At 43.2% G+C, this 19,496-nt stretch overlaps 1 protein-coding gene across 9 annotated transcripts in view; it reads left to right on the top strand.

The window, feature by feature from the left end:
* Positions 1–19,496, top strand: part of TEAD1 (TEA domain family member 1 (SV40 transcriptional enhancer factor)) — a 274,377-nt gene that overhangs the window by 50,301 nt on the left and 204,580 nt on the right. Inside the window, exon 1 of one of the 9 annotated variants that reach the window (XM_010830612.1) lies at positions 6,934–8,041. The exons of 6 other annotated variants lie outside the window; for them this stretch is intronic. The gene's annotated coding sequence lies outside the window, so the exon portion shown is untranslated. Of the gene's footprint in view, positions 1–6,933; positions 8,042–18,716; positions 19,494–19,496 lie in introns of those variants that run through there. 2 more of the 9 variants (XM_010830604.1, XM_010830610.1) reach the window with 2 other exon arrangements.

The following is a 19,496-nucleotide window of genomic DNA, read 5'->3' as shown; positions in this document are numbered from 1 at the left end:
CTTCATACTTATTGTAGATTAGTTCCTTAGGGTGGATTCCCAAGAGCAGGATTTCTGGGTTAAAGGGCACAATTTTTTTTTTTGGCTCTCAATGGATATTTCTAAATTGCTTTCCAGAAGACTTGTGCCAGTTTACAATGCCACCAGCAAAGCAGTAAGGTACTAACTTCAACCACTTGGCCTACATTAGATAAAGTCACTTTTACAAAGGCTTGGCTCAATGATACCTCATTGTTTACTTGGTATTTCTTCAATTATGCTAAGGTTTGAATCTGGTTGAATTTATTATTATAATGCTTTTTTCTTGGCTGTGTTGGTCCTTCTGTGTAGATCACAGGCTTCTCTAGTTGTGTGTGGGCTTAGTTGCCCTGCGGCACATTGGATCTTAGTTCCCCAACCAGGGATTGAACCCATACCCGCTGTGTTGGAAGGCGGATTCTTAACCACTGAATCACAGGAAAATCCCTATCATTATCTTCTTTAGGTTTGCTTCTGCTTCTGCTAAGTCGCTTCAGTCGTATCCGGCTCTGTGCGACCCCAGAGATGGCAGCCCACCAGGCTCCCCTGTCCCTGGGATTCTCCAGGCATGAACACTGGGGTGGGTTGCCATTTCCTTCTCCAATGGATGAAAGTGAAAAGTGAAAGTGAAGTCGCTCAGTTGTGTCCAACTGTTAGCAACCCCGTGGACTGCAGCCCACCAGGCTCCTCCATCCATGGGATTTGCCAGGCAAGAGTACCGGAGTTGGGTGCCAGTGCCTTCTCCATCTTTAGGTTTAGTTTCTTTTTTTTTGTTGTTATGGGCAGGACCTAGCCTTGTGAGGTCAGATTTTCTGCTTGGAATTTTTTAGATTCTTAGATTTTACAGTTCAAAAAAGAAACCAAATTCCCAGTACCTAAACCCAGAGGCCATCTGTATAATAAACACTTCAGACATATTTTGCAGTTGGATTCACTGTTTGGGATCTTAATGTCCTTGCAGGTCACTGGTTAATCGGGTGATCCTTGCAAAGGAGAGGGGCCCTTCCTCTTCTCCTTAGAGTCCACTTTGTTCTTTCCTTTTAGCATTCAGCACCCCACTTCCTGTCCCCCACCTCCCCTGTAAGCACTGTTTTTGTCCCTTTGGAGATAAAACATGAAAGGATCATCTTTTTAGTCTGCTCCTTCAACTTTAAAATGCAGGTTGCCTAAATTATGTAGTACGGAACCAGGATAAAGAAAATCACAGCGTTGTAGCAAATTGCTTTTAACTGCACTGCAAAAGCAGTCGTCTAAGAATCGCAGGAAGGTGTATTTGAGGGTGTAATCTTAGCTTGCGGTGAAGGGGAGTCTGACTTGTTTTTCAAGTCGGTCTTGAATAACTTTGTTCTTTCTGGAATGCTCACCATCCTTAGCGTGACAGAGTTTGCTTGATGGCAGACTCTTTCACTGTGATGTACATACCAGGGCCGCAGAACTGGTTTGTTTATTTGCCTGGGGTAAGTGATTGAAACTCCTCCCTTTTGCAGCAGCGCCCAGCGTGAGATGGGTGACTCTGGTCCCCCAGGTGTCCTTACAGTGGCCCCTGGGATCACACCATCCCCTCTCCAAGGACCATGAAAGGGATAAAGGACGCGTACTCCTCTCAGCAGGAGACACAGGTTTCTCAACGTGTGGACCTTGGGTAGTGCTGCCCCAAATGGGCCACTGCCTGGAGTTGGCCGAATAGCCGGACGTCTGTACGTGAGAGAATGGTCATGGCTCTATTGCAGTTTAATTTGTTAATGAAACAAGACGGAGTGCATTTTCCCCTCCCGCACACCTCCCGGGCTGTTTGAGATGAGGCACAATTAATTTATTTGTACTGTCTGTGGAGGCGTATGCCAGCTAATGTAGTGCAAGAGCTTTTATCTTTCTGTTTGTAATGAAGAGGGGCAGGCTGCTGGCACATCGACAAGGATTACTGATGACTCATTCTCAGACTGCAAAGTGCTTTCTTCTGAAATAATAAAACGCATGTACACACATACACGTACATGCAAACCTAGTTCCTGTTTGAAATGGGCAGAGTTAGTATGTGAAATTTCAGACCTCCTGAAAACATTGCAGGAGAGAGAAAGGACAGATGAAGCTCTTTCTCCAGCTCCTTGGCTTGGCCTGCCAGAGTGCAGCAGGAGATAGACACTCCCTACCTAGCTCGGATGCCTGGCTCCTTTGTGCTGTCCTCTGCGCTCCAGTAGGCAGCCTCCCCTATGGCCACCTCCCAGTGGGGCCTGGCAGACAGATGCCTGTTTACCTGGGGGGCCTGCCCTCTGGACTGCTTGCTACCTCAGATCTCTGGGCAGCACGTCTGGGGCTTGGTTTTGTGCAGCCATGAATTCCGGGCCTGTTCGATGTTTGCCCAGGAGTGGAGTGCACTGGGTTTCTTCTAGCTTTTCTCTGAGTTCCCCAGGCCTGGGCCTGGCCACTGGCAGTATTATTTGTGGACTGCTGTGTCATCTCACTTTGACATACTTCGGAAGAAGTAGTTTCTGTAATAGTTTACATTCACTTGGTCCTTTACAGTGTATAAGGCATTCTGGCCATTACAGCAACTCTGTGATCTGGTTATTTTGTTGCCCCTCTTTTATGGATAAGGAAATTGATGACCAAGTGGCTAGCAATGGCACTGAAAACCAGGACTTTGGAGTCTGAAACCTGACCTTGTGATCTTTTGATGATATTCATTCATTAAAGGCAAAAATTAACCATTTTCTATTTAAGAAATTAAAAGATACTTGCCCCTTGGAAGGAAAGCTGTAACAAACCTAGACAGCATATTAAAAAGCAGAGACATCACTTTGCCAACAAAGATATATATAGTCAAAGCTATGGTTTTTCCAGTGGTCAGGTAGGGGTGTGAGAGCTGGACCATAAAGAAGGATAAGTGCCAAAGAATGGATGCTTTCAAACTGTGGTGCTGGAGCAGACTCTTGAGAGTCCCTTAGACAGCAAGGATATCAAATCAGTCAATCCTAAAGGGAATCAACCCTGAATATTCATTGGAAGGACTGTTGTTGAAGCTAAAGCTTCAATACTTTGGCCACTGATGGAAAGAGGTGACTCATTGGAAAAGACCTTGGTGCTGGGAGAGACTGAGGGCAGGAGGCGAAAGGGGAAGCAGAGAATGAAATAGTTAGGTAGCATTACCAACTCAATGGACATGAATTTGCACAAGCTCCGGGAGATAGTGGAGGACAGAAAAACCTGATATGCTGCAGTCCATGAGGTTGCAAAGAGCTGGACATGACTTAGCAACTGAAAAAGAACAGTGTAAGAAACATAAATGATTGGCTAGGGAAGCTATTCAAGAATTACATGAGAGGGACTTCCCCATCAGTCCAGTGGTTAAGACTCTTCGCTTCCATGGCAGGGGGCCTCGGTTCTATCCTTGGTTGGGGAACTAAGATCCTAAATGCTTCTAGTTGCAGCCAAAAAAAGAAAGATGTACATGAGAGAACATAGACATTTCTGTAGTTCTCTGGAATAGCAGGAAGTTTATAGGATACTTTTTAAAGACCTGAAAATAATCTGGTTTGCCCCCTTTTGTACTGGTCCAGAGAAATAACCTTTCAAGTGCAGTCTGAGTGTTCTTTCCTGTGTCAGATGGCTGGTCAAGCTGGTTGTGCAATGTGGGCTCGGGGTAAGTGCCCCATTTGGTATTTGTGACCCAGGCGTGAGCAACGCAAGTTGCTCCATGGCCTTGTCGACTTTCACAGCTGAAAGGAACCATGGAGATTTTACAGAGGAGGAAACTATGGCCTAGAGAGAGAGAGATTTTGTGTTAGGAGGGATTTCATTCATTTATCCAACCATCCATCCATGCATCTGGCAAATATTTATTGAGGCAGTACTATGTTGGGAGATAAGGCTTGGGCGATGAATGAAACAGTCTTGTTTCAAGGAAGTCCAATAGTGGGTAATACAGGCAGGCACTCACAGTATGGGGTTAAGGTTTGGAGGTGTGAAGTTTTGGGGGCTCTGTTGGGGGCATAGCTACAGAGGCTTCCTTAAAGGAGTGGTGGCTACAATGAGACTTGAAGGTTGGAGCTGCAAGTCACTGAAACATGGAGAACCTATGTCAGCTGAAATCTGGGGCCTCCCCAAATTCATATCCAGCAGAAACTGGTGCCACTGAAAAGGCTTTATGTATGTCCTCTAGGTACTTAGAAACAGCAAGAGTTAGGCCCCCTGAGACTCAAGCATGTGTAAGACGTGCTCGCAGTAGGTCCACCCCGTGCAGTCCATAGCCACGAGCCACAGTGCTGTTCAGCACCTAGAACTGAGTTGCTCCATCAGTGTTCAGTGGCCGCTGGACTTTGAAGACTTGGTACTAAAAAAGAAGGTGAAATACCTCATTGGCAATTTTTTCTTTATATTGATTAGAGGTTGAAATAATATTTGGGTGTGCTGGGTTAATAGAAGTTACTGAAATTAATTTCACATTTCTTTTTTCCTTTTGTAACGAGGCTAGTAGGAAATGTGTGATGGCATGTGTGGCTTACCTTGTGTTTCTGTTGGGCAGCGGTGCTGGGTGGAGAGGCGCCCGGGAGAGGAAGTGGGTCGGTGATGAGAACACAGGATTTAGAAGAGATGGAAGCTGGGTCCAGAGGTACAGCCTGCGGCAAGCCTGCACGCCCCTGCCCTTCTGTGTAATGTGACACTAACAGCCTTACAGCTGGGCCTGAGAATAAAGTCAGAATGCCTCTGAGAAGTGCACCGTGGTATGAGCTGTGATCCTCCTGATGATAAGACAGGTTAGTGGGAAGACAGGATATCCCATACAGTATATACTGGTGTTTTAAAAGGCAGTGTTTAAAAGGCAGAGAAATTTGGCCAGTCAGAGAGTAAGAGGCTGGAGTGTGGGAAATGCGTGCAGTACACAGTGAATTACAGACTGGGGGTGGATCTGTGTGACATGCTGTGGATAAGAAAATTCCATTTCTGTTGCACTTGGCTTGCTCTGCTCCAGGAATTCCCTCATCTCTCACACTGGAGTTTGCATCCAGGCTTTTTATAGTCCTCGTTTCTTATTTTGTTTAGTCTCCAAAGGTCAATAAGACCTAATAACCATTTCTTTATTTCTTTTTCATCTTTGGGTATTTAGTATTCTAATCCTAAAACTCAGCACTCATTAAATGCTTGATGAATGAATTGTCATCATTCTGTAAGTTTTTTTTACTGAAGACCTAATATCTATCTTCTGGGCTCCAGAGATACTGCACTGAATAGAAAGCCAGCCGCCACCCCAATGTGCTCACTGTGGGGAAGGAAACAGTTACTAGTCTAAGGTAGAGAGGACCTACAGGAGAAATGGAAAGCTTTCCTAATTGCTAAATCTTTTAACCGTAAGGATAATTTGGTTAAAGATAGCAAAGGAGAGAGCTTTGAGACAGTTGCAGCTGACCGGAGTATGCTTTCTTATAATTCCCTTTTGCACAATAAAATCCAAGAACTGAGTTTGCCTGGGATCCTACCAGCCCCTGAGGGTTTCCAGCACTGTGGCAGTATTCCATATTATTATCATGTTTGTATGTTAATTACATTTTCTGTTGTCAGTTTACAGACCCCAAAGATGTTGCAGAATTCTTAGAGCAAACTGATAGCCCTCCCCATTGGGAGTGACCTGGGCTAATTGGAAGCCTCTTGCAAGACTGGTGGGGGCAGAGACAATCTTTTAAGAGCCAAGTAGGGGCTATTTGGGGGCATGAAGTAGCTGTGACCTGGCATCGAGGTGGCAGGCGGGCAGACTGTCATTTCAGCGGGAGATAGCATCTGATACTCATCCCTTCGGGCTAGTCTTATAATAGCTAGTCAGATAAATAAGCTGCCTCCAGTATGTTCCCAGAATATCTCTGTCTGCAAAATGTCTTTGAGGGGATATTTGACTTGCGAGCATGTGGTTGATAAAATAAATACATTTTAAAAATGTAAACCTCTCTGTGAGAGGTTTAGTCTCTTCTGTCCCTCGGGAAAAATCAGGCCCTTCTTGAACCTCTTTTCTTTCCTCAGTGTAGAATTCCTGCCATGCTTTGTAAGAAGAAGTATTTTTGGAATGTAACACCTGCAGAAATATAAAGGGGCTGTGCCCAAACCATTGAGCTGTGGCTGTTGTGTGGGTGGGTTCTCCGAGGTTTGTGAAGAGTTATCAGCCCTGACACCTGCAAAGCATGTGAAGCGCTGGGCCAGGGTTGGAGGAGCTGGAATTCAGAGGCACTTAAATTGTTTTTAGCTGGATTTTGTGGTCAGAGAGCGGGATGGGGCCATTCTCTGTGGTATTAGAGGATCCTTACCATTCAATTACACCTGCGCGAACAGACTTGGTGCCTAGGAACATGCTGGGAGTCGTATAGGAACATAATATATGGTTGTTGAGTGAGTGAATGGCTGAATAAACGAGTGAGAGGCTGAGTCAGTCCTTTTGCTGGGCTTTGGAGAGAGAGCTTGTTGGATGAGAGCATACTCCTGGCCCTTGCTTCTTGAAGGTAGTCTATACATTGGCGGCAGCAGTCTCACTTTGTTAGCATAGGAATCATCTGGGGATCTTGTGAAAATGCAGGTTCTGATTTCGTGGAGCTGGGACTTGGCTAGGCAATCAGCACTGCAACATGTTTCCATATTGATGTCAGTAGTGCTGGTCCTTAGGCTGTACTTTAAGTAGGGGTTCTGGGGTGTTGGAGCTGGAGTGCACGTCCAGTCGTATCTAATTCTTTGTGACCCCATGGACTGTAGCCCGCCAGGCTCTTCTGTCCGTGGGATTTTCCAGGGAAGAATACTGGAGCAGGTTGCCATTTCCTCCTCCAGGGGATCTTCTAGACCCAGGCATCAAACCCGTGTCCTCCTGTATTGGCAGGTGAATTCTTTGCCGCTGAGCCACCTGAGAAGCCCTAGGGGTTCTATTAAGGTTCAGTCGAATCACCAATAGTCGTTTGTGAATTACCAGCAGCACTAGGGGTTGAGGATAAAGCTGGAAACCTTGGTCCTTGTCTCAAGAAAATGTCTTCATGGTGAAAAATCGAGACTCAGCCTTAGAAGTTTGAGAAAAAGCAATCATTGTTATACTCTGTGGTGTCAGAAGTCAGAAGAACGTTAAAAGGAGTGGAGGACCTCTTCGTGGAGGTGATGCTTAAACACCAAGGTAGAATCATATGATCTCGGAATTAAAGCTTTCTGCTTCCAGTGGAATAGGATCCCTGTAACTGCCCATCCAGCTCCTGCATAAGCTCTCATGACAGGAATGTATTGTCTTTTGCTTGTATAGCACTTTATTGGTTATAAAAGCAGTGTCACAGGTTTTATCTTGAAATGTCAGCTTTACCTTGTGAGGTTGTATACATTTTACTGCCATTTTACCGTTGTGGAGACTGAGACTCCTGAAGATTGTGACTCGTCCACGGCTGTGTTCTTTCCAGTGCTACTGCTGGGATCTGAACCTTTGATTCCCAGTTGGATGTTCTTTGAGCTGTACTCCGTTGGCTCTGAAATGGTGAGAGAACAGAGAACTGGATCCTAAAAGCTTGAATGAGAATGTGAACTTACGTAGAGAGTGAAATAGAGGTATTATGGATTCTGCAGCATAGTTGACTTGAGCAGTGTTAAAGGATTTGGAGTGTATAGATTTAGGAGAAGCTGACCCTGTACACCGTGGAGGCTTTCCCTGCAGTACATCCCCAGATAGTCTCAAAGCATTCTAGAGGCACAGCCTTTTTGATGGAGAACTCACCGTAGCAGTGGAACTGTTTATTTCTCTCACAGACCATTGTCTTATAGCGAGTCAAATAAGGTCTCCTAGAAACTTCACCCATTTATCCCAATCCCCGCTTTCCTGCTTACGTTACAAACCTAATTCCTCTTCTTATATGTTAGAGCTTTTAGATAGCCCGTTTTCTTTTGAAACATTTATGAGAGTTTTTCTTTCCAGATTTACAGTGTATGTCCACTATGAAACACTGAGAATATATGGAGAAGCAAAATATAGAGAAGTAAAAAAGAGAATTGGAAACTGTCAATAACTCGCCGCTCATAGGTAATCAGTGTTGTGAGCTTCATACCACATTGTCTTCCATTCCATTTTCAGTGCGGTGTTTGCTGTATGTGTATGTTGCTGTTTTTACAGAATGAATCTGTGTGTATAGTAGTGTGTAATTTTCTTTTCCTTATAGACAGAATTTTCTTACTTTCCTATCAGTAACTATTTATGATATTGCAGTTGGTAACATTTTATGATGAGATAGGTAATGTATTCAGTTTCATCAGATATTTTGCCTGTTCCCTCTCATATTTTAAATCCCTGCTTTTGGGTTAATGTCAGTGCCTCTATAAGTTGCTGCTGCTGCTGCTAAGTCGCTTCAGTCATGTCCAACTCTGTGCAACCCCACGGACGGCAGCCCACCAGGCTCCCCCGTCCCTGGGATTCTCCAGGCAAGAACACTGCATGGCTTGCCATTTCCTTCTCCAACCTCTATAAGTTAGGTCAGCTATATCTCTGTTGTCTATTTCTGGGAGCGGAATGGTAAAGTCCAAGACTAGTTAGAAGATGACTCTTGTAGCCATGTACCTTGTTTTTACTCCAGCTTCACGATCCTCATTCCTGTTAGGACATGGTGTCACCCTCCTGTCAACTCTCTGAAATGTGCACACTTCTGACTGTTCATCCCTGTATGATTGCTGGGACCCAGATTTGAGATCTCACTTTTCTTACTGTGAATGCAGCATTCTGCTCAGGGCAGCCTGATATTGCATTTGCTTTTACAGGAGCCTCATCACACTGAGTCATTGAGCTTTTGGGCAACCCAATCCCTTAAGACTTTCTCATGTGATCTTCTCTACCCTATACTTGTGAGTGGGTTTTTTTTGGACCTAAGTGCATGACTTGACATTTATCCTTATTAAATTTCTACCTTGTTAAAGTCAGCTGGTCATCATTTCCTTTGAGATGGTATCAGGAGCAGACTCTCTCATCCTTCAGAGTGACTGTCCCTTCCAACTCCCAGTCACTGGCAAATTCTAGTGTCAAATGATTCAGCAGATCCTAGCAGTCATTTATGTCTCCGTCTTCCTCACTGGGTTGTGAGTTGTTTGGGGCCAAGACCATATCATATTATTTTTCTTAAAAAACCTAATTCCTACTTCAGTTTTTATTTTATGTGACCTAGCAGTTACCCAAAAAATGTTGACATATGGGTATTTGTTTTGCTTTCTCTCCAGGGATGAAGGCTTGGTGGTAGTGTCATAGTGGTGACAAATATTAGAGAAGTCAAGCCTGGGTTTCTGGGTAAGGAGCCTACAGTGGGGTTGAAGAGAATAAAACCTGAGTATCAGATATAGTAAAGATAAGCGTAGAGACCTCTGAGGTTGCTCAAGCATTGCTCGTTTGGGCTGAAGTTAATTGTTGAGAAGGATCTTCCTGTCTTCCAGGAAGGCAGGCGGTGAAGGGATTCCTCTGGGCGCAGTAGGTGAGTGTCTGAGGCCGTGAAAACCTGAGCTGAGAGAACAGCAATGGTAGGGGACAGGGACCATGTTGTTTGCTGAGAGAGCTGATGATGGGAAACACCACGCAGCTTCTGAGAACTGAGCTGAATCATGGTCACAGAGAGGGTTCTTATTTGACTGTATTGGAAGGTGGCGAACAAAAGTTGGCTTCTCTTTTCCTTTTATAGTCATTAAGCTTAAGGTTCACCAAGGTAAGACCTGTTTCCTGTTGATTCCCTTTAGATTAGAGTTGGAGGGACACCAGAGCCCAGGAGCTCAGATTCGGCGCCCTGGGCCAGTCACGATGGTGTGAAAGTGGCCTGGGGCTCCTCCATTTACCCACTGTGGTCTCTGCCTTTGGGCCCTGATCAGCCTTTCTGATCCTCAGACTCCTCACCTCTGAAAGGAGAGTAATACTGCCTCCTTGCTTTTGTGAAACGTACATGAGATGGTGCCGTGAGAAGTGAGGTCTGAGCGTTGGACTTGGGGCATAGCTGCTGCTAAGTAAAGGCCTGCTGAGGTAGATGGCAGTGAACTTGGCAGCATTTCTTAACCTCATGAGGATGGAGGGACAGCAGTGTGAAGGTTCCAGATCCCTCCATGTGGCAGTGGGCTTTTGCAGGCATGAAGGCAGTGCTGGGGCCCCTGCTCCGCAGCCCCCACACCGCCCCCGGCCCCCAACAGTTTCGGCTCTCTTAGTTGGGACAAGGGCCCTGTTTATTGAAAGGCAAGATTTCCTCCAGGAAGAGGGAAAGGGTTTTTTTTGTTTTTCTTTTTAATTGGAAGCTAATTACTTTACAATACTGTAGTGGTTTTGCCATACATTGACATGACTCAGCCATGGGTGTACATGTGTTCCCCATCCTGAACCCCCCTCCCTCCTCCCTCCCCATGCCATCCCTCTGGATCGGGAGAGGGTCTTTAGGGGCTGGGTCTAGTCCCTGGAGTTTGTTTACCTCCAGCCCTGGTCTTCTTGGGAATTTCATGGCTTCTTCAGTGCATGGGACCTTAGTTTTTGGTGCAAGGTGAGGTTGTAGGATTCTGGGGTAGACAGTCAATTTACCTTTCCTGCTGCCTCCCGTACATGCTGGCATCTGTCACACTCCCCTCAACTATGAGGAGGCTGGTTTATATTTGTATGTAGATGCACACCTACTTGAATAATGCATGTATATGTGTGCATATGTATATAGATGTAAATAAGTGAGCAGTCATCACTAGATATACAAAAATACACAAGCAGCCGTTTATTTAAAAAAAGAAAATGAAAGATCTAAAATTATGTTTGAGCTTGGTTTAGTCTTTTGTGTTGATTAAATGTTAATGTGCTGCAATTATTTTAATTTAGTAAAGGAAGTTCAAACAGGGAGATGGGAAGAAAATAACTCGAGCTAATTGGCAAGAGTCCGAGGCCATCCAGAAAAGCAGTTTAACCAGCAGAAGTTGAAATGTTTTAGGTATCTGGTTCAGGAGTTTTTCATTGGTTTTTGTGTTTTCCCTTTTCTAGTTTAGAACTACTGATGGCTTCCCCTCCAAAGGATGGCCATCTTTTCTTCATAGTTAGCCAGGGTTCTCTTTCCGTCTCCCTTCCTCCCACTTCCTTTTTTGGTTCATTCACTCTGAGTCTTCTGAGTCAACTTTGGGGAAAGGAGGTTTAGCAAGAAGGGTTAGAAAAGGGAGAGAAAGAAGTAGGAAAAAAAAAATCTCCTCCTGCAGTGGTTCTCTGCCATTCCTGGTCCCTGCCACAGACCAGGGGCTGCCTTTGGGCAGAGATGGGGTTAACATGTTTGCCAATCCAGGCATTTCCCTGTATGTTAGCTCATCACTGCCCTGGGAGGGAGCACATGAGGACACTGGGGCGTGACCACATTACACACGTTGCCCTGGTACAGCAGCGAAGTGGTGGAGTGTGCATTCCAGCCCAGCCCTCCACATCGAGTCAGGCTCCCGACCCAGCTCCAGATCCTCAAGGAGATCTTTGCCTGCCCTCCCTGACTCCTAAACCTGCTCTGTGTTTTTCAAGCACCTACTCTGTGCTGTGTACTGTTTAGGATTCTCAGGTTTCAGCTGATGTGTCTGTCTCTCACTGGGCTGTGAGATCTTTGAGGGCGGAGTGCGTGTTTATTACTCATCTTTATCTCTCCAGCGCAAAGCCGGCCCAGAGTTGGCCACATGCCTGTTTAAGGCTAATTGAACAAATGCTTGTATGTGTTTTATGACACCGAAATAAATTATGAGCAGTCCAGGTACCTAACACTTCTGTGTCCCAGCCCCACATAAAGCAGGAGTGAGGAGGGAAGTAGGAAATGTTTCTCTGTAGGCCATGCTTTATCTGCACATCTACAGAAGGGAATAAGGCAGCCCCTTAAGCGCTGTATCAGTATGTGTGAACTGTGAACACAGTCTCCTTTAAAATGTTAATATGATTATGATATTTGTTTACTCTGGCAAATTGCCTCTCAGATTTCTTTGAATCTATATGTAATATCCTGAAATTCCGAATGTATCCTTTTTCTTCCTCTCATGTACTATTTCTGTTCAAAACTGGAATGTGTGAACGTATTTACTGCCTGTTAAGACCAAAGAGATTTTTTTTATTTTCTAGACTTCGTGTGTGTTGTGTGTGAGTGGATGTGCACATGCCACTGCCCTCTCTGGAACAAACTTTTCAGGAAACACAGGATTGCATAATAGCAATATATATTAAAATAGAAATAATTCAATTTAAAGAAGGCACATGGAATTGGGAGTATTATTTGTATTTAGGATTTTAGATACTTTGTTGAATTCAACTAGTGGTAAAGTGGAATCGATGCGGTCATCTCTCTTCTTTAGAAGATAACAATTGATCAGTGATTATTCTTTAAACCCAAAAAATCTCAGTGTCTGAATAATCACTGTATTTTGAGTTTCAGATGAAGGTATAATCCTCAAGCTTATTGAATGGGGCTTGAACATATTAAGTAAATAGGGAATTTTTATCAATTTTGATGGACATACGGAATGTGATGGACTCCAGCTGGAACCTGGGTTTTTGATTCCTGTCAATTCATGTCAATTCATAGGTAAAGCAGGGATGGAAAGGGAAGCAAGAAGTATTTCTTGGAGATAGACAGCCAAATGAAGCTTTTACTTCTCTTTTAAATGAGTTGTTATACATGAGAATGTATTTTCTTTTTAAAACTTACCCATAATTTTCTTAAAAGATATTAAAAGCCTTTAGAAACGGTTGGACAGAATTATAAACACTATTTTTTTTTTATTTTGTCACAGTCTGCTTCTTTCAGAAGCAGCAGTCTGTCAGAATGTGCATATATGTGTGTATGTGTATGCATGTTTGTATATATATATACACACATACACACACACACACGTGTATATGAATGAATGATGTGGTCAGTAATATTTAGGAGACTTTAACAAGATTCAAGTGTTGGACAGTCCACCCATGTTTGGGCCAGAAGTTAATAGAATCTACTTTTGACAGCTACTTTAAAGTCCTCTTTCGGCTCCCTTGTTTGTAGATGAGGAAAATTCTTTTGCTAAAGGTTATGTTATTGTCCTGTCTTATCTTTCCCAGCAGAAATTAAGTCCTCAGAGTTAGTGTTGACACATCTCTGTCCCCATAATTAATGTGTTTTAATCGACTAAATTGACTAAAGAGTTTGACTAAAGAGGCAAGATTAAGCAAAAAAAATAAAAAAAAGGGAGAGAGACAAAGTAATCATGATCTCAGTTTAAAAATGCCCTTTGAGTGTCAGTCCTCTCTGTTTCAGATCCTCAAATGTCCTTTACTTATGATTTTTTGTGAATGAGTAAGAACAAAACCTAACATTCATGTAAGGACTTTGCTTACTGATTGAGGGTTTCCAGAAACACACAGGCAGGTGTATCTCTTACCTTGACAGTCTTTACTTTCATTTCAGCGTGACCTGGTTGGAGCTGTGAGTAGCTCAAATGTGTACATGTGCCCTAAAGTCAGCTTCATGCTGGAATTCACTTACACTCTTCATTTGGGTCCTATATGCTTTGCATAGTGGAGTTCCAAAGTGGATTAGCCTTGCTCTTCATAGTCTGCCCAGTAATTAGGAGGGTGGCGGGGGAGTGTAAAGAAAACACACTTGCTCGGTAGCAAATCCAAAAGTTTGTTCTCCTCTGGGAGGCATGCACCAGACTTGGAGGTATGTGCAGCAGAACAGTTTTAGGGGTGGTGAAGTAATTTATATGGCAGAAACACTTACAGAGGAAATTCAGTACAGGTACCAGCTGCCTTGATGAAGGGAAAATGGTCTAGGCAAAGAACAGCAATTACCTCCCCTGCCTTTTGGACTGACCCCTCAGTATTGATAAAGATTTGTCAGCCTTTAAAGAATGTTTTCTAATTTTAGCCCGAAAGATAGGTGCCTGACGAATTGATCTAACTGCTGTTTAAACTTTTGTTCCCGCAAAGAAGAAAATATTCCCTTGACTTCAAGAGAATTTGAAGAGGCGATGTGTTTAAGCCCCTGTGACGCGCCTGGCACCTGGGTCTCAGTCTGGGTATTAGAAGATGGGCACGGAGCTGTATCTCTGGAGGGGAGGGGTATAGATTCTGGAAATAAGCTGTTCACATACACACACACACACACACACACACACACACACACACACGTCCCCCCTTTTCTAATGGAGGAGTAGGAACCTGTCTGGCCATCTGCAGTTGGATTCCCTGCCCCATCCCACTCCTCCTGCTTCCCCCTCCCCCACCTTTTTTTCAGTTTCAAGTTAGAATATCTTTGAGTACTGTTGTCCATTGGTATGTGAAGGAGCTGGTTCAGTGAGCCCCCATACAAACTAGAATGTGTGGATGTAGATTTGTCCTTTTGTGACCTAATTTCACTTAGCATAATGTCCTCAAGTTTTATCCTTGTTGTGGATTTCTTTCCTGTTTGGGGATGCATATTCTTCAAGGCCCTATTTTATTTTAACCCCAAGCATGTGTGAAATAGTCACCCACCAACACATGAATTCATTCTCTACTGCCTTTAATGAGTAGTCACTCATGCAGTTTTCTGGCTACCCATTCATCCTTCTTCACTTTTTCCCCTCCCTCTTTGATTACATGTTACCTGCCAGACATTGGGCTAGTGACCCATAAGACAAAGACTACCTCTGTTTGCTTCCCATCCCAAACTTTTAGTCTATGAGGAAGGTGGACTCGGGCAATTACTAAGCAGTATCAGTGAAACTGTAGTTGTGTGTTTGAAGTTCCATGAGACATGAGAGGCAACGTAGCAGATGACTTGAGAGCCAGGCAAGGCTTTGCTGAAGAGGTAGCACTTGAGTTGGCCTCCAAAGTATATGTGGCAACTGTATAGGTGGCTAAGGGGAGGAAAGACGTTTCAGAAAAGGGGCCCAGCAGAGCAGCAGCTGGGAGACTTGTCTATACTTCACGCAATCTAGTTGAGTAGTTATCAGTTTAGACTCTGCAGTCAGACTGTTCAGATCCTGGCTTTTGTCTCTTAGTTTCCTTGTTTCTAAATGGGAATAATAATAGTACTTTTCTTATAGTCTTGTTATGAGGGTTAAATGAACCATGTGGGAAATCTACTTTCTCTTTCTGTCTCTTGGTTTCCTTGTTTCTAAATGGGAATAATGATAGTACTTTTCTTACAGTGTTGTTATGAGGGTTAAATGCATTGACATATAAATTGCTTAGAATCCTGTCAGGTACAGAATATATGCTGTCTGTAAGTTTTAGCCATTATTGCTACTGAAATGTTTAGAGGAACTTTAAGTCCTTAGGTCTACCTAAAGTCGGCTGTAATCTGTGCATTGTTTCTGCATTTGGAGGTTGTGAAGACTAGATATGGAGTTTGAGATTGGTTGGGTGGATCCTAGTGGTAAAACAGGGTTCAAGTGTTCATAGATGCCCAACCTCCAAGCTTTCTTGTATTTAGGTACTTGAATATCTCTTGTATCTGAGTCTACTTAAATTTTCTTAAAGAAAGTCAGGATAATTTATTAAAAATTACAAAACAATGAAACATAAAAAGTGTAAAATGAAAACCTATCTGTTCAGTTCAGTCGCTCAGTCCTTTCCGACTCTTTGTGACCCCCTGAATCGCAGCACGCCAGGCTTCCCTGTCCATCACCAACTCCCGGAGTTCACTCAGACTCACGTCCATCGAGTCAGTGATGCCATCCAGCCATCTCATCCTCTGTCATCCCCTTCTCCTCCTGCCCCCAATCCCTCCCAGCATCAGAGTCTTTTCCAATGAGTCAACTCTTTGGATGAGGTAGCCAAAGTACTGGAGTTTCAGCTTTAGCATCATTCCTTCCAAAGAAATCCCAGGACTGATCTCCTTTAGAATGGACTGGTTGGATCTCCTTGCAGTCCAAGGGACTCTCAAGAGTCTTCTCCAACACCACAGTTCAAAAGCATCAATTCTTCAGCACTCAGCTTTCTTCACAGTTCAACTCTCACATCCGTACATGACCACTGGAAACCTATAAAGTGTAAAATAAAAACCCTCCTAACAGTAACAGTTTTCTTTTTCACTTCTGTAGACATAGCATAGAGTTGTAATTATTTATGTATACACATATACATATATACACACAACTTTGTAGATAGTACATATACACACAGTTTTGTATTTTGCTTTTAAAAAATTTGTATTTTTGTATTTTGCTTTGAGAAACTTTCCTTTGTTTGTCTATTCTTTTTGATTTTTCTTGTAAATGAACACACAGTTTTCCTTCGCATTTGTGCTGTGGTTTTCTTAATCATTCTGCCATTCATAGTAGTATAGACAATTCTATAATGTAGGTCTTTGTGCTTCTAATTTTTTTTTTCTCCTATGGGGTTTTCTCTTAATAAATTTCTAGTGTTAGGATTATTAGGTCAAAGAATTTCAGCCTTTTGAGACTCTTAGTAACTATAGCCATTTGGATCTTCACATCCCCAATACCTCTAGGATAGTTCCTGGGTCATATTCACTACAGATGTGATTGCTCTTTTAAGGTTTGCTGATTAGGAAGTTTAAAATAACACTTTAAATTTGCTTGAATTTGCCATCCTTTCTCCCTCCTGGTGAAGAGGCATGTTTTGTCATATGCTTATTCTCCTGTGTGACTTGTTCACTCATTTCCTTTTCTGGTTATGTTCTTGATATTTTCCAGTACAAATTTGAGTCATTAATTTACCATAAATACTAGCTTTGTGTTGGAAAAAAAATTCAGGTATAAGGGTCCGAACTGTTTCCCTGTCCTGCAGTAGCGAGGGTCTCATCTGTGCCACTGCATTTCTGAAGAGGGAGAAAGAGGCATCATTGCTTGCTAGGCCAGCTCTACTGGGGTCCCAGTGGCCAAGAGTCTGGACACTCTCCAGTGACCTTGCTTTGTAGCTGCTTTTTATTGTGAAAATAGAGCGTCTATCCATTACCTTGACTCTAAAAGTGTGCCAACTTCATTTATTGGCTCTTTCCTACTCCTCATGCCCAGTGCCTGCTAGCCAGCATACAGCAGGCAATTTGTTTTCATCTGTCATAGATCAGGGGTTGGAATGGACCTTCTCTGACATTCTTCCTACTCTAGTTCCCTCCACAGTATCCCTGTTAAGAGATTGCTCAGCTGCTCCTTGATTACCTCCAGTGATGAGAGGTTCACTCTATCACAAAGACAGACCTTGAACTCAAGGTGAGATAGGTCTGGGTCTGGATTTTCTGTTTTATCTGTGGATAAAAGCCTGTTTCTAAACCTTATTTGCTTCATTATCTGAATGATGTATATGGTAATATACATCTAATATTAGAGGTAATATATCTCTACCTAATAGTGTTGTAATGAGTATTAGAAGAAATAATAAAAGTAGAGTCTTAAACCCTGTTCCTCACACACAGTAGTGAGGAATAAATGTTAGCTCTGAATATTATTTCCATCTACTACTGCAAGGTGTTTCCTTACATTTTAGCTATTATGTTTGATTTTAAGAATCAAAAATATTTTTATACCCATCAATTAGAATTTTACTGATTTTGGAAAGAAACCTTAGCCCCCGTAGTGAGTTGGAGTTTGGAGTATATTCTTCCACCATGGAGGTGAGGATGGACATTGTCTTTGAGCTGATTGCAGCTTGAGCCACCTTTCCAGTGGCTATACTGGACAGTGCTGTAATGTATCCAGGCTGACACCTTCTTGGTTTTGAAAGCCTGATTTTACAGACCCCTTGTTTGCCCTTCTTCCCTTTCCTGGCTGGTGTTCCTGCCCTGGCAGCCCCAGTAAAGGATGGACAAAAACATTTGAAGGAAATGAAACTCTGTTCCACAGATAACAGAACTAGTTATCTGTTCTCTCCCACAGAAAACAGTTAGCTCTGTAAAGAGAGGGCTAAGGTAGAGGTCATGCTTCCAAGTGCATAGTGATAATGCCCTGCCCCACATGCTGCTTTTATTGGTATTATAGAGTAATCCAGTACCAGGGTGGTCTGGGCATAAGTTAGGCTGTCCTGACTCCTTTTATCTCTAGACTTCAGCATTTCTGTATTTTTGCTTTAGCTTGCTGAGACTATAATTGAGGATCTGAGAGCTCCTCCAAGTCTCCTGTGATTTAAGCAGATAACTTTTACCCTTGGGGGAACCAGTGTCATTGGTGTTTCTACTAGGTCCATGACCCTCAGGATTGTGATGTTTGTCTTTGTCTGAACCAACTCACTGTGCTTTGTAGAGAATAATTTAGTGGGAACTGCCCACCTCGCCACCCCCACCCCCGCCCGCCCAACATCTTGGTAAGTTCTTTCTATTAATTGTCCATTTCAGTTTTAAAGATAGAATATTAGAGAATGAGTTTAAGAAACAGCACTGATGTGATGGTAATGAAGATTTTAAACAGTGGTATTTGAGGAACTGGTTGGAGGGGAAGATTAACAAAATTTAAAAAGCATATCCTGAGTTACAAGTGGTATGTGAAGAAGGGTGATGTTTAAAATATTTAACAGACAGTGTGGACATCAACACAGTGGAACCCACTGGAGGCCCCCAGGTGTGCCAGGCACTTACCCTGTACTTGCTGGGTAGTGTGGCGGTGAGGGGCCCTGGGAGAGGGGCGGGAGCTAAGGGGCCAGGCACTCGTCAGGCTTGGGTCCCCGTCTCTTTCCAGCTTGTGTGGAAGTGTTTCAGTGTCTTAAACAGGTGCTGGCAGGGGCGGCGTCTGAATCACCTTTGACAGATGTTAGGAAGTGTTGGCTCTGTGCCTTGGCTGTCTTCCTTTGTCTCAGTGCTGAGGGCCCTTGGTGGTATTGGCCTGGTGATCTCTTGGTAGGTGCCTGGAATGTTTCACATTAGAATTTAGGGGTGTCTGTCTGGAAAGTGCTGAGACACATTGCTTTAATCAGAGAACACTACAGCGTGATAGGCACTGTCCCTGTCTTTACGAGGCTCCCAATCTGTACCAGTGGCTTCAAGTTTCTCCTGCCCCTGGATTCTAGGAAGTCTGTCGGAAGTCACTACAAGGATATCTGCCATACAGTGAAAAGTTGGGCAAAATCTAAATGTCGAGCTGTGTGAAAATAGTCAAATAATAGTATATCCACGACATGAAATTATTATGCCTCTTAAATTCATGAATACAGAGGATATTTCAGGACTCAGAAAAATGCTGAATGTGAAACCTTAGGTGGACAATAAAAGAACCTCACACAATAGGTAATAGTAATAATAATGTCACAGTACATGAAAATACATTAAAATGCATTGTTAGCCCTGACTATTATTTGATGGAGGGCAGTGGGTAGAGTTAACGTGTGCTTCTGTTTCCATTCTTGTAGTCACCTGTGGGCATTAACTTTATAATTAGAGGCATCCTATAAATACTGTATTTCTAAAATCCAGTTTAGAGTTTTAAAATGTTATTTGTATGATCAGCGACCAAATATTTTGAATTTAATCAGGGAGAAATACTTTTGAAGGCTGTGTTTATCGTCTGTAAAGGAAGCTGCTGACTCGGTGGAATAAAAAGTAAAAGCCTAGGTC

The sequence above is a fragment of the Bison bison genome, unplaced genomic scaffold (genome assembly GCF_000754665.1).
Source record: "Bison bison bison isolate TAMUID 2011002044 unplaced genomic scaffold, Bison_UMD1.0 scf7180017864518, whole genome shotgun sequence".
Lineage (NCBI taxonomy): Eukaryota > Metazoa > Chordata > Mammalia > Artiodactyla > Bovidae > Bison > Bison bison.
This window is presented reverse-complemented; position numbering and strand designations above follow the sequence as displayed.